Raw genomic sequence first — 25,313 nt, forward strand, 5'->3', positions numbered from 1 at the left:
ATTTTATGGTTTACTTTGTATTTCTAAGTGGGCTTTTTCTAGAACTAAAATGGATCTGAACCATTTTCTTCACGTAAAAATCAATAGCGGACATGGACTCCAAGTGTCTCCCTTAAATATCTAAGCATCAACACATAATTTCACTGCTCTCATTTCTGATCTGCAGATATTGCTCTCAACACAGATTAAAATAAAAACAATTTAAGCTGCTTAGTGAAGTTAAAATAAACAGCTTTTAGAACAATTTATTAGAAAAAAAATAAAGCCTTTAGCTCATTATTTATCATATGATCTTTAACGAATTTTAAACTAAAATACAGCGCTTATCTTTACTCTCCTTTACACCATAGATACACCGTTGCGATATTCTAACCAAGCATGTTTAAGACACGCAGCCTTATTAGAATAATGCTTTCAAACGTATTGTACTAAGTGGTAATTCTTAACTCGCAGTGCTTCTACCAGTGTTAACACCCCCAAATTTCTGAAAGTGAAAGCGCATTGCATGCTGAACAAGGGCCTTAATGCTGTCACCATAGAGATGACACTTTGCAACCCTTATTTATGTCTCCCTGATTGCACCAAACAAACGTGCTCTCTTTATAGACAAGTGCTTTTGGCTTCTTCAGAATGATTTTTTTAGATGACGTTTTAAATAATGTCTTTGTAGAGACATAAATATTATTTTGCAGTATCGTGAATTTTTCACAATAAAGAATACAGTAACGATTCAGAAAGAAGACAGACAACAATGAGTGTGAATAGTTGCAAAGGAAATTCCTTAGTTAAAATGACAAACAGACAGAACAGACACTCTCTTTGTCTCCACAGAAAAGAATGAAAGAACCTGTTATTTGTATTTGCCCAATGAACTTGAAAACACAGGGAAGAAAATATTTTGGGTAAACCAAAACAAAAATATTTTTCCAGGATTGGAAAACCATAGCCACTTATTTTCCCTTCAAAATAGAAAAAAAAACCAAAACATTTTGAAACTGTTTTTACAACATTTCTGGTTTTTACCCAGTAGAAAGTTTTGCAAAATTGAGCTCAAATTCATAAATATCATCAGCTCCTTTCCAGTAAATAAAATAATTACAAAAATAACCACCCAGCCCTATTGCATAATAGCTAAAGAGTGAAAATCAACCCAGTGGCAAAGGGCTATGCACTTCCATCTCCGAAGCTAGCCGCCTTCCGCACTACGCAATCTCACCACAAGCAGTCCTTGCCCCCACCCCCGTTGAGCAATCGCTGCAGGGAAGCAATTTCTCCGATCGGTGAAGTGCCACACACACTCGTAGTTCCGCCTAAGCACTTACTAAGGGCAAGGAAAATTATACAGGATAGCAAAAGTCACACTTTATTTTAATTCATATCTCTGGGCTGAGCGTGTTTAAGCCTGACCGCGTGGCTCAGCGTGGGACGCCCGTGCCGGGCAGCGGTGCGTGCGGAGTTGGGTTTGCTGTGTGCAGCTGCAGTCGGCTTCCCCGGCCTGATCCCTGACAACCCCTCTGCTAGACCCAGGGAGCACCATTCCCTTACTCACTGCTCAAAACAGTTGTTTCGCCTCTTTCTCCTGACTTTTACTCTGGTTTGTTCTTTCTCAATTGTGCTTGTTTCCATGACAGCTATGTCCATAAAAGCAAAACCCCTTAAAATACCAATTTGATTAAGCTTATATCAAACGATAACAATCGAAATGCTTCTGCAGCAATCATCCCTCTGCTAGCACAGAAGGCTTTGCACTGTGACCCATGGGCCAACTCCAACCCAAAGGACAGCTCCACCTGCCCTGCCGCCCCTAATGGCCACGGGTGAGGGGAGAGGGACCGAAGACAGATCATCTGCTCTTCCCAAATACCGCTCGTATTTGGAGCGAGGAGCTGCTGGTTCAGCTAACAGACCCTCGGCATCAACGCTGCTACGTGCCAATCACCGTGATGTCTGGGCTACATACGCTTAATAGCCACTGATTTCAGAAGCTGATTATCTAATTGCTCTGTCATGTTGGCTTTGACCTCACGCTTGGCCCAAATCCCCCGGTCCTTGATGTTGCTTGCACTTTCCAGAAATAGCCAAGCTGCCTCTCCAGACAAGGAAAAGCAAGCACAGGGTAGGTGGTGTCAGGGACTTGTGCTTTTGACCCTGAAGGCAATATGGATTTAACTGATTTGAGGCACTTCACTCTGTGAACTTGAGCCTGAACACCCCCAGCTGGTACAGAGTGGGCAGACATGCTCCGTGCAGATCTGTTTCTCAGGCTGTACAAGGCAAAAGTTACCTGGGAGCTTAAACCTCCCCAAAGCAGGAACCATCTCGCTTTTGTGCAAACGGTACAGTGGAGTCAAACACAATTAACATTTTTAAAAGTAATTTGCTGCTGCTCCTTTTACTAGAGTTTGTACACTGAATTGCTCACGTCTGCCAGAGAAAACCACAGAAAAAGGGGTTTATCTCCTCTGACATCTCTGAGAACCAGAGCTGCTATATGCTCCCCTTATCTCTCTACATACCTTATCAGGGAAAAAACCAGCCCCCAAAAAATGTAACTCCCAGTGACCGCTGTGATGGACGTCCCCGTGCAGGCTGCCTTGCTGTCCCCCAGGACGTCAGCCAAGACAGCTCGGGGGGCCGGGTGGTGGGAGCTGCCTGCAGCCTGCCCCTGCCCAGCCTGCAGCGCCCGGGGCGGGGAGCAGGGTCCACGTCCCCTTCCGCACTGTGGGTTGCTGTGACAGGCACGGGACTGCTGGCAAGTCCCTCTCCACCTGAGCAGAGGGCATAAATCTGCGCCCCTGAGTCCAGGCACCGGCATCTACCCAGCTGCCTCCTCGTAACGTCTCTGACTGGGCTGTGACACCCGCACGAGGGAAATGCAGTCTTCCCCGCCGAGCAGTTGTTCCCCGATGCTCAGACCCGCTAGTGCGGCAACTCCGGCACGGGTTCACACGTAAAACGGGATCTCTCTTCAGGCTTTGGCTGGGAAAGGGGAATGCTTGTGTTTTCAAGTACACGTCTAAATTCTTCAGCAGTAGAAGGAGGCCACAAGACGGAGACAATTGTTTTAGTACAGTCCTAAGGAAAACAAAGAGAAAGAGGAGAACCAGACAGCGTGCACAAAGGGAAGGACAGTTGTGAGTGGGGAGGCAAACTGGGGAACGCAGGCCAGTTCGAAGCCTTTGTCTGGCTACTGGTCTTGGGCAAATCACGAGCTACAACTTCAAAGCTGCTTGAATTCTGTGGGGTAAGAAAAAAAAAATTGCCTAAGCAATTGTCATTGCTTTGTCTATGTCTGACATTTTTACTGTTCGATTGCACCAAGCAAGTAAAACCAAGAAGCAGAGAAGTCAGGGAGGACAATTGAGCCACCCTGCCTCGCTGAGCTTCAGCGGAGCTCTGATTCAGCTATTTGTACCAATTTTTTCCCAACATAAGGCCCGAGTCCCGCCTGCAGATAAGCATGACAGGAATGCAAATAAAGACAAATCAGGGTGTAGGTGTTGCTGACAAACTCGTACGCTGCACTGTGTTGCTTCTCTCCCCAAGACAAATGTAATACACGTGGTTATCTCAGGCAAGTTAGGTTTAAAAGCCAGCTTATTACTGAAGCTTAAACCTTGATTTATTTACAGTGATATTTGCTATCCTGGCTGTGTTTTGTGTCCCGTGATCTCAGAGGTACAGTCTGTCATGGACTTTGGGTTTTACCCCTTTTCTGTTTTCCATTTGTGACCTTTAGATGTGTTTTAAATAATCCTTTACCTTTCCAACAACTCTTCCTCTGCTTAAAAATCTGCAGAAAGGCATTTCTGTAAGTGACACTTTATTACCTCTTTAGATAATTCTTTGCAAAATTTGAAAGGAATCAAACTGCTGCCAAGCCCACTGTCTCTGCAACCCTTGCACAATGTGGAAGCAAGTAGCGATCGTTATTTTTCACATTCTCTACTTTTATTGTCATACCTCCACCTAAATCTTCCAGGTGGGAACGGAGCTTGTCATCCTTCCCGGTACTGTTGGAGAGGGGCACATATGCCTTAAGGTTAACATTGTACCATGTTTTGGTTTTGTTTCTCTTTGACAGAGAGGACCGATTTGACAGGCTGCTGAAGCTAAAGCAACACATCAGTACCAAAGTCCATGGCAACCGCTTATTAATTTTTAAAAATTTGCTGTAATCACTGCCCTATGAGGACGTTCTCTGCGAATTCCTGGAATAGGAAAATCATTGGCATACTTGACTTTGGAGCTCAACAGATCTAATGAAAGCCTACCGCTGGCACCCACTGCTGCAGAAAACCATTGAGAATAGGGTATTTAGCTGATATTTTGTCATAAATATATACAATACAATATAATAGATGTATTCCAGAGCTAAACTACAATACATTTCAAGCAGCCAGAAGAGCTCTCTGGGGAATATTTAATTCCCTTTGAAGAGAGCGCCCTGTTTCAGAGAACCCCATTTAGTTTTCAGTGAGAATTAATTTTTTCCAGTTACTTTGATTAATGCATCTTGAAAGAAACCTCAGGTTTATAAAGCAATAATTAGCAACAATCATCTTCAGCTAGGAATGTGTTACAGGAATTGGAGAGTGACAGTAGCAGAAGCCCTTACGAGACTGGCAGAGCAATTCCAGCAAAACCATGCACGTGAAAAAGACCTTACACCATGCCAGCGATGTTTAAGACTTTAAGAGGTTCACCACGACCCAGAGCTTTGATTGCTGAGGCATTCATAATGGAGACCTATGTAAAACACAGAGCGGTGAAAAGGACTAAGGGCATTTATGAAGAATGACCGCCCAAAGAGATTTGTTGTACCTCGTCCCCTTCCCCCCAGAATAACCCACTGGGAAAGATAGTATATTATGAGTGCAAGGCGCTGACCTCCACTGGAAAATGGGAAATGCCCAAGTTCCCTAGCACTCGCCTGGGAAGCAGCAGGTGTTGACTGAAGTGCATTCACAGCCACAGCAGGTCTCCAAACGTGCCCACCTGCTCCCAGGGCTGCAGAAACGCATCCTGCCCCTGCTCAGCAGACGTAACTGCGTCCCTGCGTTGCCTCAGACGTGCTGCAGGAGGTCAAGGCCGTGCAGACAGACACACAGACGCGGCTCTGCTCAGCCTCTGCTTCCCTCCCTTTCGCTCTCACCTGCATACACTGCAAACGGGAGCCGCTGCCCTCAGGACACCGCTCCCCTGCACTGTGCCCCGTAGTAGAGGAGCTCCCACAGCATATTAAGAGGTTTCTTTCTTTTTTTTTTTTTTTTCCCCTTGCCTGTCTGTACAACCTGGAGCAGCAGCGGTGCTGCTACTGCTGCCGGGAGCTCAAGCGGGTGCGAAACCCGGGAAAAGCCTGAGCAGCTCCTCCAGGCTGAGCTCCACGTTGCTGGTAGTAGCAGCAGTACCAGGAACAGATGGGCCAGCTGGTCTTCAAAAGCTATAATCGCTCTCGAAACTACGGCACGGGGATGCTTCCTAGTGTGCCGGGAGTAGGAAGGCATTATCAACTTACTGCTTATTTTGGTTATTACAGTAGTGTGTTGTTGAGACTCTTGTAGCCTGGTGACAAGCTACAACATAAAAGTGGCTTCCACAAAATCTGCGATCCCACGGTGTCTTCAGTCCGTCGCTGGAAGGCAGCCAGCGCCGTCAGGCAGTGCTGCAGCTTTGTCATTTTTGTAAAGCATTCGTAAGACACACACCTTATTAAGCGCTTGGAAAGTAATCCTAGTTTAAATTGATTGTTGAACAAAGCAGCAGCAATTTGCTGTTGGGGAATGTTTTATTTGCTTTTCACCATGGGAAGGTGGATAGGAAAACAAAGTCACCCAAATTGGAACCAAATAAATTAAATGCATTCAATTAGCTAATGGAGTCTGTCACAAAAGGTTGCACTATTAGAAAATTAAATTAGTTCTTCCTAATATGCTGAGATTCTTTAAGTCATCAACACCTTTTTTTTTTTTTTTTTTTAGAAACGGTCTGAAATATTCAGGGGATTATTTTTCACCATAGGCTTTTTCTTTTCCCTGCCATACCTTTCAGTCCTGATTCTCTTCAGTCTTACAATCAGCGCTAATTTGTGAAAAGTATTTCTAAGCTGAATAACTTTGGTGCAATTCATGAGTACAAGGAACATATTTCAGATTTTTCTAATGGAACATGGTGTTCTCAGAGATCGGTTTCACGAGCTATTATATGATTTAGTACTACCAGCGGCTTCTTATGTCTTTTTACAGCAAAACAACTGAAAACGGAAGATGGAAGTATTTTGAATTTGTGGTCCTGCCCTTGCAGGATGAGCTCCATTCCATTTATTGTGGTCCTGCCCTTGCAATGTTATTCTGGATGAGCTCCATTCCATCTACATTAGGTTAATTAACAGCAGCGTGGTGTTTGCTGGGGACAGCCACAGAGCGGCCAGACGTACCTCCTTGGTGCACTACCACAGCGGCGTGCCTCGCGCTGTGTGGCGGCAGGGACTTCCCATTCCCTTCGCACCGTCCCGGTTGGGATGCTGCAGGGTCTGCGGTTAGGAGATGCAGTGCGCCATCGGTCACGTCTTTATAACTCCATCTGGTCCTTGCTGAAGAGACAGGAGGAGAAGGGGCGAGGAGATTTCCTGCAGGTACATACCTATTCAGTACACGCATTTTCAGAGCGTGCTCCTTCCTCTTCACAAGCAGATCTGATCTCACCCGAATCACGAGGTGGCGGGTCCAAGGTGCCCCCCAGCCAAACTACAGAGGAACCTGGAGGAAGGAGCGGTGCTCAGCGCTGTCTCTCGTTCTTGGTGGGGAGGAACCAACCTGTCCCATGGGAAAAGCCAAAGTCTGCATTAAAGATAGCTTGGCAGCAGGAAGCACAGGCAAAGGTCCTGGGCAGCAGGGGTGGGCAGGGCTGGAAAAGAGCTAGCTAGGGAGATAAAGGCACTTTTCACCAAGAGTGTTTCTTTCCCAGGCAAGCAAAACAGTCAGGTACATATGGAGGTCCGTTACCTTGATACTCATGTGCTTAAAATCGAGCGTTTTGCTGGAAGAGATCTGGCATGCCTTTATGTAAGCAAATTATTTTTATCTGCTTCTAACCTAATAGAGACCTGAATATTTTGAGAACTCATAGGTCTCATTGCTATGGAAACTAACTCTGCATCTTTAGGTCAGTCTTGCTATCTCTAATTTGCAGAGTGCGCATCTAATCTTAAAAAAAAAAAAAAAAAGAAAAAGAAAAAGAAAAAGAAAAAAACTCCCTAGCTGTATTTGCTGTTTCAGTCCCACACCCCACTACCCTTTGTCTCACTTCCGCAGCCAAAAGCAGAGTCCAACAGCCTTTACAGGGAGGAGGAGTTGTGATAACAGCAGTCCAATGCCAAGTTACGGGGTCCAATGCCAACAAGAAGTGAGGGGATTTATGCTGACAGTACGGACAATTGACATCGGAGCATCAGCAGGCAAACCCCCCCATCCGGGGGTAGACATCCCCATAGGGAAACCCGGCCTCGTACTCCGTGCTCTCCTTGCTTCTCTCTTGCTTGGGTGAGCAAGCCAAAACACTCGCTGACGCTCTGAAATGCTAAACGACTCTTTTCCGACCCATAGCTCCGTAGCAGGAGGATTTACTGCTGCACGAACAAGGAGAACCGCTGCTGCAGGAGCAACTGAGCTGGTACCATCTCAGTAAAACAGACTGGCCCCATCTCGTGCTGGCACATCTGCCTTATCGCGAAATTTGGGGGTTTCCCTCTCCCTCCCAAGTTTTCTCCTTCTGCACAATTTCAGCTATCCTCGTCTTACAATCTGCCCAAACTTGGACCACCGACATTCCCAGGATGATATAAGAGAGGTAAACATCCCTATAGGGTACTTGGCACACCTCGGTTTCTTTATAGCACTGATGGAGCTATAAGGTGCTCGCATTTCTTTGGTTTGCTTTTTCTCAGTCACTTTGTAGGTTGGGAGAAAAAAAATAATCTGACTTTTTCCCAGGTAGTTCAAGGACCAATATATGTCTGTATTTCATGGCCTCCAAAGACTTTTCTGTGTAATTCAAAGTCACAGAGAATTCAAATCCAGAATTTTTAAAAGTTGCTGGAATTTTACTACTCTAATAACAGAAAAGGGTTTTCTTTGTTTTTCTTATTCTAACAAAAAAGTTGGCTCTTCACCAACTGAAAGGAAGGTTGTTTTTGCAAAATAAATAAATAAATGAGTAATTTCAGTTGTGATAGGCCCACACTTTTGCTCAGAAGTGGGATGTATTGTAAATTCTGCGGTAAAAAATTACTTTTTTGGCAAAAATGGTAAATGTACCACGAAAGCAACGCTTGTAGTAAAAATGAAATATTTTTCTCCAAACTGTAAACATATATACCTGCTTAATACGTTACTTTCTATTTTAGCACATATAATCTATATACCTTAGTACAGGACAAATGTGCCTTGTCCAGGTGGCCTTAGCATCCGCAGCTATAGGGGGAGTTCTGTCCACATTCTTTGCTATTTTCAGTTTTATGTCATGTGCTGGGGTTTTTTTAACTTTTGGAGGACGAGACTAATCTCTTCTATTGGCTCAAAGATGTTTTGGATATTTTTTTTTCCAGAAAGTTAAGGTTGTATTCCTGTTAAACTGGTGCAGCTCCTTTTTCTGAATTTTTCCCCCAGTATCAGTGAAATCACTGTCTCACTATGCTCCCCTTTTACCCAAGCCAAATATGAAATATATAAGATCATAAGCAAACACTCAAACTTTTTGAGAATTAGGATTATGCAATAGTGGAAAATGAGAGGAAAGCGTTTTTTAAAGGTTGAAGGGAATTCACCTTCAATAGACGGGGAAAATCCCACAAGTTCAATTCTTGTAATGGATGGCAGTGACACACGCTCTGCTTTCTGGGATGAGTACTATTCCGTAAAGGAATGCAACATAAACCAGTAGTTAAACTAGGACAGATGTTGCTGGAAATATTTTAAAGATGTTTACTTTATATTATTAGTGATCAAATATGCAATGTTCTTGGGTATGTCATCCTCATGACTTCCCACAAGACATAATATTTTCCTTGTTGGAAAAAGCAAATAACTAAGTTGTAGGCAGCTTTTAGTAACTGAGATATTTTGGACTGGTGATGTAGCTGCTTAAATATCCAGCAGCACCACCATCCCCCAGCCCAACCACCTCCCTGGGTTTGCTCCTCTTATTCCCTCCTTACGTTAAAAATGCTTCCCCCATCTCCCAGTGACCCTCTCCCAGTCCAGCGCTGGTACTTTCCCCAGTAGGTTTCCAGTGAGGAACCTGCACCCTCAACTCCCTGCAGCAAAGCTGTCCCTTCCTCCCACGGCCACTGCTCAGAAGAACCTGTTTCTTCCCGCCCTTTACTGGGTGAATCTCTCTGGGCTTGACTTGAGAAACGAAAAGGGATTTTTCTGACTGGGATGTGAAACTGGCAAACGCGGGGTTTTCCTTCACAAAGCTCACAAAGGTTTCAGCTATTGCAGTAAAACTGCTGCAATCTTCTCCGAGGACATGCTTGTAATGATTTTTAAAAAATATTAAAAAATCACTGCGGTTAATACGCTTCTGTGAAGTTAAAGCCGATTTAAGACTGCCTACGCTCAAAGTTGCATTAATATAATCCCCTTTAACTAATCAGGTGCGAGTTGTGTGTGGAATGTACCCAAATCCTCTGTTAGCGATGAAAAAAGACCAATGAGCTGCAAAGAATGGAGGGTGTGAACCCTGCCTTCCTTCTTCCTCTCTCCAAACCTCCCGCTCCTCAGCGCCAGAGCAGACCCTAGTGCACTAAGGCAGGGGCAACACAGGAGAAAACATTTCTTCACGGTCTCCTCGCTGCCTCCCCACTGCCCGCCCCGTCCTCCATCCCCTGCCCCACACGCGTTGCCCTGGTCGCCCCCAGCAGCCCGTGGCTTCCGCGCCCTCCTCCCTCCCCGCTTCCCCCACGGCGCTGCAGCCGGGTCACCCTGGCAAGGTCAGATCAAATGCCTTTTTTTCTTCTTTTTTAAGGCATAATGACCCATATCACGTTCTTGAAGCCAAAAAAGCCACGCTGTTCTCTTCCCCATTTCATCCTTATGATGTACCCCTACATTGTTGAGCTCCTTTTTGGTTTCTCAGCTTCCACCTACCCTTCTTTTTGTTGCTCAATCGCCTCCAGCCGCCGGGGCGGTGTCAGGGAGCTGAGGGGGTGCGTGGCAGGAGGCCACCGGCCGGGCTGTGGCTGCGGGGAGGGGAAGGTCACGAGCCGTGGCTGAGCCTCGTGCTCCGAGTTTGCCGTACGAGGGGGTTACCCTCTGCCGCAGCAACAGGTTTTGTCCCCTTGGTTCCTCAGCCTCCTTCCTCTTTTTTCCTCCTGCTTTCGGTCTGCCTTCCCACACTGAGTAGGGGAGTAGCCAGAAGGATGACTGCTGCCATTTCCCAACTACCTCTCCTACCCATCCATCTTCTATGGGGATCGAACATTTTTGCCTTATCGTGAACTTTTTTGGCCCGTTGGCAATGGCCGGTGAAGGAGGCTTGCTTCTAGAAGAGCTGAAGCTCTGTGCTGAGGTGGAAAGGCAACATATTGGGGCCAGTTTTGTATGCTGGCCGAACAGCAAGCCTTCCTCAGGCTCCTACTTCTTAAATGCTCATCTGCTAAATATGTTGCTTTTATATCATTTACAGAATGTTTCCCTGCCCTGAGGCATTTTCTATATATGTTTGCTACGGCATGGTCAGGTATTATTTTTCTCATCAGCCTGAGGGCACAGAAATGGAGGCAGCTCTTACACCACTGCAGTCCCACTGACTTCAGGGGAATGACTTCCCATTAGAGCAAGTGAAATCAGAACGAATAAATACGCCGTTTCTCTGCTGCTCACCGTTAACGCTGTAAAGCCCACTGGAGTAGTCAGAGAAAGCCAGAGACTGGCTCTTGCTTTACGCCCGTTCAGTGCTGTTCTTGAGGGTGTGACAGGATAAACGACTTGTTCAGAGCAAGATAAGAAGATAAACTCTTACACGATACCACTGTCAGCCTCAGACCTCACTGGCACGCAGAGCAGCGCCTGCCTGTTCCGCCATGTTCAGCAGCTGCGGCAAACGGGCGTCCTCTTCCTCACCGAGAACCAGGGCTCTGACAGAGTGGAGAAGATCCAGTGACTCCATAATTATTTGCTATCTATTTTTACTATTAATTTGGAAATCCTTTTTTTTTTTTTTTCATTTTCTCTAGCTCTTTCTGTTGGGAATCCAAGCACTCAAGCCATTCAGTCACCCACAGAGGGCTTTCATCCTCATCTTATAAATGGGAAAACCCTGAGACCCAGAGATTAAATTATTTGTCCTTGGCCAGAGATGTGGTAGAGCCAGAAATAGTTCCCAGCTCCAGATTGCCACTTGAGTACATTTAACCACAAGACCATCCTTCTTCATTACTCCTTAGGGTTTAATTTAGACGCAAAAATAAGAAGGCAACCGGACAAAAGAGAGAAAACCTCAGGCCCAGATCCACTGTGAGTCAGACACGCAAAGCTGCCAAACTGCATCCAGCCATCACACGGTTGCTGTAGGAAATGCTGGCAGTTGCCTCCCTGTGCAGAGGTCAGTTACAATTGCATACCGTGGAGATACTCCCCGGATGGGCTGAGAGTTATTCTGGAAGAGGAAGAAAAGGGATCTGTCAAAGCCAGACACGTTCTGGAGACACATTCTCATAAACAGACCCAGGAACCACCAACCCAAACTGTGTCCTAAGTGGATCTCAAGCCACAAATGCCTCGGGGAGCCTCTACTGGGTCCATCTGACTTTCAGTTTCCCTCCACGTGTATTAATAGAATAGTCTATCCCAATTTTTTAATCCAGAAGTTACTAATGACAGTCTTTCTCTTCCCAATGTTAATGCATTTTCCCTGGTATCCTCCCTTTAAACAACAAGGAATAAAGAATATCTCAATAGCTAACACCTCACAGTTCTTTCTAAGGAAGAGGTCATGTACTTTCTCACAGCTTCTATCTCCATGGATGCAACCAAGGCTAGTGATAAGGCTATGGTGGTATTCTTTACCCATGTACTTAGCCATACGCATTGAAGTGAGCAGCAGCAAAAGGGTTCGAAACACGGACACGTTCAGAGACGAAGGCGGCAGCTCCAGCTCACAGCTGTCGTGTCTCGCTGTACACAGCGCTGTTCCCAACGGAGAAGTTAGTTTTCCTACCTCCACACTGTCAGCCGCACACTGATTCAGATCTTGGAGGTTTTTCTTTATGTACAAGACCTAGAATATATTTTTGTTTTCAGCGATGAACTACAAAAATTATTTTCTTGTCTGTGCCCTCTGCTGATACATTCTCAGTGGTGAACACATCTACCATTTTTCTCTAAATTAAACAGGTTCCCTCTCCCCTTCTCGCTCTCCTTCTCCAAGTTAGAAATGTCAGGAATTACAATTGCTGACACTGTGCTTGCTGCAGGACTACTGAGAAGTGGGGCTTTGGTATAAGCAGAAATTTGACCTGCTGTTTCTCAGCCTTCAGTTGAGGGAAAGAGGATGTTGTCTCTTGCATAAAGGGGTTTCACAAAGAACTCACATAACCTGTTCTCAGCCACTGCTGGTTTATAGTTTCAGTTAAAATTGCAAGCAAATGAGTAAGGATTTACTTGGCTTGACTAAATTTTTTTACTTTAAAAAAACCTCACCAAACAAACAAAAAAAATCATGAAAACATTGCAGCTCGAGTTTCTGTCATTTCTCATGTCACTAACTCATGACTTCAGACTACCCCATAGCAAAACCGTGGAAGTTGAGATCTAATATTTGCAGCAACTGATTCGCACAGGCTACAACAAGTCCTTTTGCAGGTTTGGAGGAGAGAATAAAGAGTCAAACCCAGCTCAGTCCCTTTGTTCCCGCTGTAGTTTTCACTGTTGCAAAAGGCAGTTCAATTTCATATAATCACAACAGCAAGCAGCTATAACAGAATACACTTAAACCACAGTTGTTCAATAAAAGAATGCCATTTCACAAAAGGTCATGCTTTCAGTTTTGAGGTGCCTGCTAGTCACAAGCAAAACGCCAATATATCATATCACAATGCATTGACTTATCTATTCCTTAGCCGCCTTAGCTACAAAAATGAGACAAGTAGTATTTACCTACCTTCTCATACGCTGAAATATTTGGTCATAAATTAAAAATACATACTACTGAATATTTAAAATGAGGCACATGTGAAACAAGACATACAGTTCCATAAAGCGGGTAACATATGGGAAACACACTGTTAAAAGTCTCATCGGGGAAAAACAATAATCTTGAAAAAAACCAGTAACTATCGGGTTTAGCAGTTTACCTAATTGTGCACAACATTCCACGGCATTTATTTAGAAGACAGCTATTTGAATAAATAAATAAACTTTAAATATTTCAGACAAACTGCCACTGCAGGGAGTTTCTCCCCTCCACCTAAATGACTGCAGCCACAGTAGTCCGTTTCCAGCAACGGTGTTAGGGACACTGCCGTAGATATACACCCCTTCTGCATTATCTCATCCATAGCTCTAAAGTGTTGTTTCCTATCATTTTAGCCTGCATCCTGTAAAGTTTCCAACACCTTTGAAAGGTGATTTTTATGCTAGAAGAAAATTCACTTTTAACCCAGGGGTAAATTTATTGCACCATTTAATCTGCAAACTCCTCTTGAATAGAAGAGCCTAGATCTTTGTCCATTTGTCTCTTGGGCACTTAGTTAATGAAGGAGGAGAATTTTGCTGATTGTATTGGCTAAATTTTTGTCTTTTTAAAATGTTGTCCAAGCAAAAAGATGAATACTCATCAATTCAGATAGATGAGGAGAAATACAGTACTGCTTATGATACTCATTCTTTTGGGTTTTCTTGTCCTAAGTGATATTTTAAAGTAAGTCAGGTTTCCATATGTCAAATATTAGAGGCAGCAGCACCTGTAATTATGAGTCCTTTTAAGGAACTACTTCTTGGTGATTTACATCTTTTCCAAAGAAACCATTCAATTAAAATGGCTGACAGCGTATGGGCAGTCTTGTTTTTTAAAAGATTCAGCTATAATGGCTCACCTTTATCTCAGACTTTGGGGAATGGAAGAGTAGATTGCTTTCCCCTTATTATAAACACAGAAGTAAAAGGAATGGGTTTTGTTAGCTCTCACACCTAGTAACTCCAGAAAAGACACTTGAAATTCCTCAAGTTTGCCATCATGATGAAGCAGTGCTTTTGCAGTTTCCACCTGACCAAGCCCTACAGCTTGGGGCAAGCAGTTCATCATTCTTGGAAGCAATCTATAAGAATTTGTCACCTCAGCTCAGTGACTATCCCCAGTACCGCATGTGCCCCATGTCCTTTGAACAGGGAAAAGACAGAACAGGTTTGAAGATGAGAAGGCATGAGAAGAAAATAAAATGAAGTGAGAGAAGGTGGCCATGACGATGGAAAAAGACGAGCGCAGAAGAGCCCAAAGCCAACAGGAGGAGCAGAGGATGGGGGAAAGGCTGCAAGCCAGGAGAAGACAAAGGCAGAAGCTGGAGAGGTAGAGGTGGGAACTGAAGAGACCTTTAATCAGTCCTCTCTCACACTTTGTTTCAGAATTTGACAATGAACAGACAGCTCTTGAGCCTCAACGTACCTCTGCTCTCTAGCAAACAGCTACAAAACCCGATGGGGAAAAACGTGCTTTCTCATTCCCCTCACGTCCTACCTTTAAATGTTGCCTTCTGCAACTGTCATTTTATTTTAATTTCTTTTTTCAATGTAATAAAAAATCCCTACTGTAGCAGCATTAAAAGACAATCGGATTTGACTGTTGGGCAAAGCACAAGAGGAATGCAAATAATCAATGAAGAGTCGACAACCTAGAAATTCTGGTCCCCTTACAGAATAACTGCTGTGTGGCTACATATTCTTCCTTCTATCAGTTACATACAGGCTTTTTTTCCTACATACATCTTAAAAATCAATTATCCATGCAACTTAATAAAAAAAATCATAATAGATGCTCTCTTAACTCAAGGCAAGTTTTGAGAGAAAATTAGCACTCTAAATGGCAAAATATTCAAACAAAAGCACTGATTATAATTCTGTTATTGATATGAGCTTTTAAATGGCATATGACACATCCAGATTGGTTCAGTAACAAAACAGGTTTAGGGTTGGATAGTAGCTGAGATTTTTTTTTTTTTTTGGTTGGTTTTATGGCTAAGGATAGCCAGATGGATAAGGATTTTATTATAGGTATTGGCAAGTTAATGCTGCTGAAAGCCTGACACATGACGAATTGACTCAAAGTTGGAACATCAGATTTTCATCAACATTAATTTCAAGCAGTTTCTCTGACACTGCAGCCTGGGTGTGCCACCACGGTTGGCGTATTACCTACCTCAAAAGAAGAAAACCCACAAACGTCAAGAATTATTCTGTCTGAAGTGAAAAAGATGAGCGAAGAACATTCACCACAAGAGAAGAGCCAGAATTCTTGAAAACTTGTGCATGCAAAGACGTACGCTAAGCTCTGCTCAGGCGCACACCCTGCTCGCAGGCAGATCAGGGAGCACGCTGCCCTCTTCACATCACCCCACCTGGAAAACTGCATTTCACCGTCGGTCTTCTTCCGTCTTCCAGACCAGCCTCCAGACCGGGGAGAAGCATTCCTAAACCTTGTACTGTAGATGAACCCCTAATACATATGTGATTTGTTGAAAATACATGCATCGTATTCATCAGTTAAATCCCCAATTTCCTAATTCAGGTGTGAAAATGGTGTTGGCTTAGAATGCCTGAACCAAAGCAATCCGGCTGGACTTGAGTAGTCTCCAAAGGAGTCACCCTGGGTGAGATTTATCTTTGTTTCTTCATTTGTAGCATAGACAAAGGGAGCCATTTACATTCCTGAAAGATCTTGTCTCAGCAGTTTCCCTTTTGAGAGCGTACAGTAAGGGAAAGAGCGAACTAATCTATTCGTGGCCTTCAAAAAGTACACCAGAAACTTTATAAACATGGACAGGTGCCTGCCTGGGAAAGCTGGTCCTCTAATTTTAGATATGCCAAGATGAACAGGAGGAAAAAATATTATAGAGAGAGTAGAGTTAGCAAAGAAAGAATTCTGGCTGCTAAGAGAACAGAGTAACTCGATCAGTGCACGTCCACACAGCATGACATTTCGTTATTAACACAAAGGATAAAAAAACTTTACCGTTAATATCACTTGATCTGCAGCGATTAAACATCTCCCTGGAGTTTATCTTCTCATCAGAACAGGAATTCTTCCTAAATTTGGCCCCTATCTCTTAGCCAGCCTCGCATCAGACCTTCTCCAATAGCGGAGATTTCAATTGCAATTGTGGACGCCAGCTGAGTCACCACAGAAAGGTTACCTGAACTGAGCCAACTGCAGCAATCAGCGAGGGGGGGGCTCAGAAAAATGAACAGAAAGCTGCTGCATTTGAGCTACAGCAGAGAAGGTCAACGTTTTCCTGACTAATCAGGGATTTGGGTCAGGAGGCATTGGAAATGAGGTAGGTTTTGGATGCTGCTTCCACCAGAACTGGGATCTGCTTGGCTTGCGGTGCCTCCCAGCACTCAGCAGCCCAGCTGGAAGCCATAAGCAGCTATCAGCTTGGGGCTCATGACATCACTGTGGCACCGAGCGCATTTTTCACATACTAAGACAGCACGGATGCAGGCTGTTAGCTGAGGGAGTTTATTAAACAGCCAAACTGCCGGCTGCAGACGCTTCATTTCTGCAGGTTAAGCTTTTTGTTTTGTTGGAGTGATCACATTTTTCAGCTGCAAAGAGTTTATAAAAAAAATAAATAAATTGTTGACATTAGCATCAGTTAAACTTGTGCGTCAGAACACCTAAAAACTAATTTTTGAAACGCATACAGTGCCTTGCAACTCCTCTTTGGTTTTCTAAAGGGACTGAGGTTTCTGGTTGTAAATTTTACTCGCCAGTAACTCACCCGTTTTGTGAAACGTGCAGAAATCGCAGAAAGCAGCTTGATAGAGGAAGGCACGTATTTAAACTTCAGCAAGGCCAGCCCCCAGGAATAACGCAGTTTTGTACCGCGGCGCAGGCAGCCTTGTGAAAGAGAAATGAATCAGCCACGTCCTCTGCCCTGTAGCCTCATGGAAGCTACGCTGAACCACAGGCTGAGGGGTCAGCTTTCCACCTTATTATACCTTTGGGAAGGAGAAATTACTATTGTTGAGGAATTTTGCAGTGTGCTAAGAGGTTTCACAATCCCAGGGCAGACAGAGATGGTGAAAGAGCCTAGATCTGTCAAGTTAAAGGACTAAATCATTGCTTCGGTCCCACGCCTCTGGCAGCCACCACGCGCTCGCCCGCAGTTGCGTTACCTTTTTCTGTGCTAAGGGAGCACGGAGTTGCCAATGCAAGAGAGGAGGATTCATCTGGGGGCTCAGATGGAGGACACGAACACGTGCACCCTTACGATGGGCCACGCTGCTGGTAGCCCACGGTCTGGTTTTAGACCTGAGGGAGAAAGGCCAGTTCTAAGCCTGGAGCTCTGCTGCAGCCCTGCAGGCACCGACGCGACACGCAGGAGAAAACTGTCTCCTAAGGCAGAGGCTGTGGTTGGGCATCCACTCCTCGTGAGAGCTGATTTAGAAGAGTCCTGTCTTTTGAATTCAGAGCCTGTGAAGTCTTGCTCATGACCTCTAGAATGAGAAATGCATAGAGAACTAATCTTAAAAGTCCACTTAAATCTGCTCTATATTCATAGAATCACAAAGGTTGGAGAAGACCTCTAAGATCATCAAGTCCAACCGTCAACCCAACACCACCATGTCTACTCAACCATGTCCCAGGGTGCCACGTCTACACATTTTTTGAACACCTCCAGGGATGGTGACTCCACCACCTCTCTGGGGAGCCTGTTCCAATTGATCCGGCAGAAGTCAGCTGCTCGGCAAAACAGGCTTCTGCTGGGTTCTTTAGGTCCAAGTGATTTCTGAAAATGGCACAGTATCAGAGCTGCACTAACAAAATGCTTTTAATTCAAAGCTTTAGCATTTCAAAGTTCAGCTGTGCAGCTGGTCACATTTACAGGTAATTTTAAACTGAATTTTTACTGCACCAGGAAGCATTGGGTGCCAGCAAGACTGAAAGACAGAAGGCAGCTTCATTTCTGTTGCTGGTTTTAAGGCAAGTTTTTAATAGCTTCCAGTTAGCTTGGGCAAAGGAAGCTAGCTGCAAAGTAAATTACAGGAACTTAATATTTGCTACACTTAATGTATAACTGAAATAATACACCGCAAAAGTACAAATCATACTATGGTGGTCACAAGTCCTGAACTGGAGGGACATGTAACCAAAATAACTGAGAACAAGTTACACCGAAGTACAAGTTTGGAAAACAATTTAAAATTTGATAGCATTAATATAAGTTTGTCTAAATTAACAAGATGACCGAGTCCCAGTTCCAGTGGGACCCCCACGTGCTGAACACAGCACAGCTTGAGTGGTTACCACTACTTCGGGGTTCCCTACTGACTTCTTCATAGGATGGCTGGTGTGAAGCCTCAATTTCATGTGAGCAAAAAGGGTTGAAAGAGGAAGACAACATTTTCTTATTCTCTGTTGGTGGCATACGGCCGCTTTTCCACGCACAAGACAGGAGTTTAAAAAGAGATGTGGACTCCTGTCTTCTACCCAGTCATGATCGTTAGTGTCTGATTTAAGGTATCTGAACTCCTGAGCATACTCTTAACTATTAAGACACGATTTGACCTTGATTTCTGAGCAGCCACTGCTCAAAGCCTTTAAATTCTTCTTTGAATTGTTCCACCTCTTTATGGATTTTTCCAGCTGACCCTTTTGATCCTGTTTGAAGAAGCTGAGTGGGGGCAGTTCATTGCATGGAAGAATATTAGGCCTGAAGAACAACAGCTGCAGCTCCAGAAGTTAGAAAAACTTTTATATGGCATTGTCTTCCTTATAATTCCTACAAAACTGCCTTCTGAGTGCAAAATATGCTTAGCAGTTCATCTTAATTCTCCAATGACTTTGCCTTTCCCCAGCCAGCAGGACAGCAATTTTGCAGCTGCTGCTACTGCACCTAATTTATCAGCAGCTTCCTTTGCCGGTGCTTGGAGCACCGACAATCGTGGCTGTAACTCACACAGAACCAGGACTCCACTCTTGAAGGAAACACGAGCTACACAACACCCTCCTACAGCTTCCACGGCTGTGGGAGACGCTTGGCTGGATCGCTGGCTGACGCCCACCGCCAGCCCCGCGTCCCCGCCGACGCTCTGTAACGGTCAGGGAGCGGAGTCACAAACTGGAAACAGAATGAATATAGCCTGTGCTTTTCCAGGAGTTACTCCTCCTCTCAGGGTGGCATTAAGGTCAGAAATAAGGACAGCTGCCCTCACAGGGGGCTTCAGTGGCGAGGAAGGGAACAATTAGGGTACGTTTCAGTAGGTTACCTTAGACAGTCTCCAGTGGAATAACGATGAGGTCCGATAGGACGTACCGTGAAGGGTAATAGGGTCTGCAAAGCTGAGCTATCTGATGCCAGTCTGGAGCTAGGCAAGCAACGCGAAAGCAGCTTTTACACTAACTGCAGCTGGGGAAAAGGAGAATTGAATTGGCACCGGTCCCACAAAACACGCATTTTGGTATTATAGCCAGCTGTAGCTCTGTTACTTCACCAGTCCTTCAGGGTGCAGTTTTCATCTTACAGCTAAGCTGAAATAATGGGTAGGCGATGCTGGAAAGGGGAGTCGTGCTTCTCCCTCTCATCCTCAGCACCTGGTGACGGATTCTCAAGGCATCAGAAGTAGCTCTCATCTGACCCCTGCTGCAAGCAGGTAGGTAAGGGTAGATTTCCACCAGCAAACACAAGTGACCATCAGCAGATTAGCTTAACTAATGTGAAACCCACTGCCCAGAATTCCCATTTCATCACAAGTGGACTACACCAAAAGGGACAGACCTGTCTTCTCCTGCTGCAGCTGGCAGTAGCACCCGCACACTTGGGTGATGAGCTCAGAGACCCAACCTCATCCGATGAGCACAAAGACCAAAATAACGTGCTTATTGGTTGGACTGAGCAACCTGATCTAGTTGAAGACATCCCTGCTCATTGCAGGGGGCTTGGACTAGATGACCTTTAAAGGTCCCTTCCAACCCAAACCATTCTATGATTCTATAAACAGTATTCCTTCCCACAGCAGGCACCTAGCCTTCTCTTGCTGTCAAACCTTGCACTTCTTCCCCTCGGCACATGGGGAAAACATTCAGGCTCCAACTGGGTTTGGCATTTGCTGTCCCTCAGAAACCAGTGGTGCCTCTCAACCACTCATTTTTACAAGAAGAGCCACTACTTAATCTCAAGCAGCAGAAAGAAATCATTTAATATCCTTTGTTCTGAGGCCGTTTGTATGTTTGTGTAATTATCCAAAAGGCACCTTATCCCAAGGGGACCCATCATCTCCGGCTACCCAACAGCTGGCCAAAATCAGCTAGCTCCCCACCAACAACGGCCAGGATTGCCATGGCAATTTATCCCCTTACAGAATGACAGTCACATCTTGTCTGGTCATGGTTGCTTTTCATCTTCTGATTCCCACCACATGGATTAAAATATGCAGCACCAAGACTGAATCAGGAACTCATAACAGACAATGGTATAGAGTCAAGTGGCATTTATGACCCATAATTTTAATTTTTTGCTCATTCTTCTTGTATTTCCTCCTCCTCCTATCTTTTCACATAGTTTAAAGCCATAACACTGGTTACAGTGTTTCAGCTCATATGCATACTTCAGAGCAAAGCCACATCATATCACTATTGTCTAAGTTAAAACAGACAGATATAAAGACGCTGCATTGCCACAGCACAACATTCTTTACTGAGAGGGTGGTCAAACACTGGAACAGGCTTCCTAGAGAGGTGGTTGATGCCCCAAGCCTGTCAGTGTTTGAGAGACATTTGGACAATGCCCTTAACAACATGCTTTAGCTTTTGGTCAGCCCTGAACTGGTCAGGCAGTCGGACTAGATGATCGTTGTAGGTCCCTTCCAACTGGAATAGCCTGATCTGTTCATTACAGATACCTGCGCGCCAGTGTGTAAAAGCTAGCGCATAAGCTCTTTTCTGTGAAGCAGTAACTTAACATCTTGTACGCTCCACATGCTTGCCTGTAACACCTTCCCACTGCCTCAAAGAAGAAACTTACTCAGAGACAAGTTTAACCTTTCACTTCTGCTTGTATTTTTCTGAAAACTAGCACTTCTCTTGAGTGGTTACCAACTCCTGCTATTTCTCACTAAGTGTTGCTCAGCAGCTTGTCATGAGTTACTTTTCCCCACATCACTGATGCATCCCAAGCAAAAAATAAAGATGCCTAAGAGCAAAGAAGCAGGTGTTTGGAAAACCAAAATACATTTCTTTGGCAGCATCCATGTGGTAGATATTTTCAGCTAAATCTCTACCCTTACAGGCACAATTGTAATTGTACATAACAAGCTTTTGAGGCAATGTATAAGAACGTGAGGACTCTTTTTCTCATTTTTCTTTCCCAAAAGACAGATGTCTGGATGCCAGACGCTATGTCTCTGACTCCTTAAAGGAACTGCCAGGAAGGGAGAAGGGAGGTACGTGCATCCCCCGTCCACCCCACCCCAGCATGGCCGGTGGGACTGTCCGATGACAAAGGCATTATTTTAGGACTCAGAAGACCAGGTACTAACCTTTGCCGCGAGCTCATCCTTCTGTAATGAATGGTGGTAATTACCAGAACACTGAGAAAAACAGGAGCTGCTTTTATGCTGAGCCACAGGCTCAGGGTGAAAATTCCTGACCTGCCACCAGCCAAGCTTAATCAAGAATTAGGAGTGGTTAATCAGTGCGGTTAACTCAGCATGGTATCAAGATTAAGATGCTTTAGAGAGTGACTGGAGACAGGTTTAGTGGATCCAGAGACGATCTCAGTAGTGCTGTACTACACTGCCAAGCTGTGCTATCAGGATACTCTCTGCTATACTTCATCGCAGAGCGTGTAAAACTGCGTTTAACTTGAGCAAATCCTTTGCTCGGTAAAGTTCACAGTCACGTTTCGAGCTCAACTACAACGCAACCCAGCTCAGCATCACAGCTCTGAGAAGGGGGGCAGTGGAGTACACGTTGGCAGCCAACCAGCATCAAACTATTGGAAGCGTTACAACGCAAAGGGCAGCCTGTTGCTGCCAGGCTCTTCACGCCACATCACTAACAAGCTCATCTGTGTGCAAAACTGTAGTTACACGCTTTTTAGCATAGTCCCCTTTTGTTGGGGAAAGAGTGACACTTAGCGATGCCCAGCAACCAGCAGTAAGACGACCTGCCGGTGCAGTCTGCTGCTCGGGTTCATTGGGACGGCGATCCCCGGGGACCCCTGCTTCGAGCGCTTTGCCTCCCGGGGTGGGACCACCCAGCTCTTCGCTCTCTAACCAGACCTAGGTTTGAAAGCTGCTCAGCACAAATCCCAAAGTCCGTACCAGCTTTCTCCACAGCTGGCAGAGCAGTTGCTGGCCACAAAAATAGACATGCAGAAATAGATTCATATATTTAGAAGAAAAGCAGAGAATACCAATTCAAAAAGAAACAAGGGGTGGGAGGAGGCAAGCCAGCTTTCCTGTAAAGTTGAGCATGATCCCAGAGATGAATTAGCTAGATTAGGTCCTTAGCAGCAATATAGTTTAAACACCACGAGGCTCAGGACAGGAGCCTTCTGAAGACAAGAAGAGCGTTCTTGAATTACCAGCTTCCTTGTCTACCAAGAGCATAGGCACTCACATCTCGAAGCCACCAGGTCTTCTTCAGAGCTTATTTAATTCAAGCATATAATAATGCACTACTCCTCCCCCAACCGCTCCCACTAGCCAACGAGTTACCTACGACACTCAGAATTTATTTAGCAACATTACAAATGGGCTTTGCATCTTTTGCTTTTGGTGCTTACCCACTGCTGAGCAACCGGAGAGGCCACTGCATTCTTGTGGGAAGAAAATGGCACATGGCAAACCAGAGGCAGCTGTCTACCTTCGGGGTGTAGCCGCAGCTAGGTCTAACACAAATGGTTTAAATACCAGAGGCCTGACAAACTCACTTGGGTCATTGGTGTCTAAGTTATGTCACCGGTTGTACTGAGCTGATGTAGGTCGGTTCGTCACTCGCTTTGGGAATGGCATCAGGTAGGCATGCAGAGGACCTTGCTCAATAAGCCTCTGGATTCAGGCGCCCTTTCACCTTAGGGACATCAAGCCCTTACGGCAGACAGCTAGGAGTGCAATTACGGTAAACTGCAGGGCAAAGGAAAAAAGTTCGCTTTCCCTCAGCACTAACTCCATTTTGGTTTATGCCCCCACCAGGCAGCCCACTCCCTACGTTCTCCATTCGACGGTTGCACTTGATGATCTTAGAGGTCTTTTCCAACCTTAAAGATTCTATGATTCTCGAACAACAAGGCCACAATGCAAGGGCCAGCCTGGCCTGGGACTCGGGCAGCCGTGAAGGCTGTCTTCAACCACTCTGCAATGATTCGGGCATCCCAGGCACGTCTGCTTCCCAAATCAAAAGGTAAAGGTATTTCTTCTATTAGAAACACACCTAAAGAATTAAAGTGCTTACACCAAGACTGTAGTGCCCTTACATGAGCCAATCCCTTACAGAGGGCAGGTGGAGCTGATGGTTTAGAATTGTGATTTTTAATTTCACATTGCTCATGGCGTGGCCATGTTTCAATATCAAAGAAGTTGCACATTCTAGGGAATCGCAAATAGTTCAACAAAAAACGCTCAATTCAAACCCCCTATATTTTTCAAAGCTAAAAGGAACAATTTTAGGAGACTTGTCCATCTTAAGGCTAACAGTGCCTGTGCAGGCACTGGTACAATACTGTAGAAAATGAAAAATGAAAACATTTATGTGACAGTAATGTGCAGAAAAGAGGAAAAAATTCTCCAGGCTTGTTTTGCCTGGGGAAAAAGAGATGAGGTAGTAAAATAAAGTGGTAGTTAAAGTTAAGGTCCTATTTGAAACAAATTTGTTATATGCAGGGTTGGAATTCAATCCAATAGAAGGGAAAACATTTCTGCGAGGCAAACATGCCAGCCCTTGACCTCCCAGCACTCTTATCAGACAGCACAACCGCTCCCTGGGAAGACGTAAGGATCAATTCCTATTTCCACACCCGCAAACACTTCTCCACCCATAGGAGCAGGAGCTCTTTCTTGGTGGGAAACTCCTTCCTCAGGGGACTCTGCTCTCTCAAACACTGTTTTGCCAGATCAGAGTGGAATTTCTCTTGTAGCTCCAAACAGAAGAAATCCAGTTTATGAGATTATTTTAAGTGCTTGACTGTCACTCCTAAGCCCTTTGGCCTCGTGTTGACCTTTAGGATTTCGAGACAAGATGCTACTCGTACTGCTTAAACTGTTTTAGCTTTGGGATCGCGCCAGACAGACAACTGACTGCAACTATTAGAGTCATTTTCCAGCACGTGGATTACTAGCTTGTAGATTACTAGCATGTGGCCACTTAAGCTAGTTTTATATGGGATCGGAAGCCTTATAGGTCACAGTCTCAGGGTTTGTCACTCAGCTGCACGTCCTTTATGTCCAAAATCCTCTTTCTTATTTTCATTCATGCCCTCTTCAACTATACGTGTACGGAAAACCAAATATGGCCCATAGATAATTAGCAGAAAACTTTGCTATGTTACAGGACTTGTTGATTTAGAGAGGAAAGGAAGGAAAAAGTCTGGCAGAATTGTGGCACAAGACACGGCTACTTTGCGATACAGCTCACGTTTACTTACACCTGCTGTAGCCTTGAACTCCTTGTTACGTGACCATATCTCTTCATCAGTTCTGTGATTCTCCTTGCCATTTATTTAAGAGAAAAACGGGTTAAATCATTAACATCTGCATTATTCCAAGTCACATCTTTTGAACAAATCACTGAATTTGACAGCAGAGTTTGATAGTTTTTCAAATCTAGGCATTATTTTCTCTTTTTCAGCTGTCAGTTCCAAAAGCTCCTTGTCAGCTCTCTCACAGCCATACCATGTGAGTATTTATTAGTACAGGTCCCTACGCTTTCCCAGTGCTTGGCCATTTTATACCGGTCAGCCTGCGCATCTGCCTCTTGCCAACCTGCCAGTCCCAATCATATGGATTCTGAAAGAGATTAGCTAATTGTCCTTTAGAAAAAAAGTTAAACTAGTTGATATGACCAAAGCTTAACTACAATTGTTAACAAGTAGTGAAGTC

The 25,313-nt window shown here is 44.7% G+C and overlaps 1 long non-coding RNA gene across 2 annotated transcripts; it reads right to left on the reverse strand.

Moving 5' to 3' along the window:
• Nucleotides 1-783: 783 nt before the first annotated feature.
• Nucleotides 784-7,599, reverse strand: LOC129205694 (uncharacterized). Of its 2 annotated transcripts, none has more exons than XR_008576822.1 (3): nt 6,437-7,599; nt 4,670-4,749; nt 784-3,075 (listed from the first exon to the last, which is right to left on the reverse strand). It is a non-coding gene; the product is annotated as an uncharacterized LOC129205694 (long non-coding RNA). The 2 variants fall into 2 exon arrangements; XR_008576823.1 differs by having other exon boundaries at nt 784-3,237.
• Nucleotides 7,600-25,313: the final 17,714 nt, after the last annotated feature.

Source organism: Grus americana, chromosome 4 (genome assembly GCF_028858705.1).
Source record: "Grus americana isolate bGruAme1 chromosome 4, bGruAme1.mat, whole genome shotgun sequence".
Lineage (NCBI taxonomy): Eukaryota > Metazoa > Chordata > Aves > Gruiformes > Gruidae > Grus > Grus americana.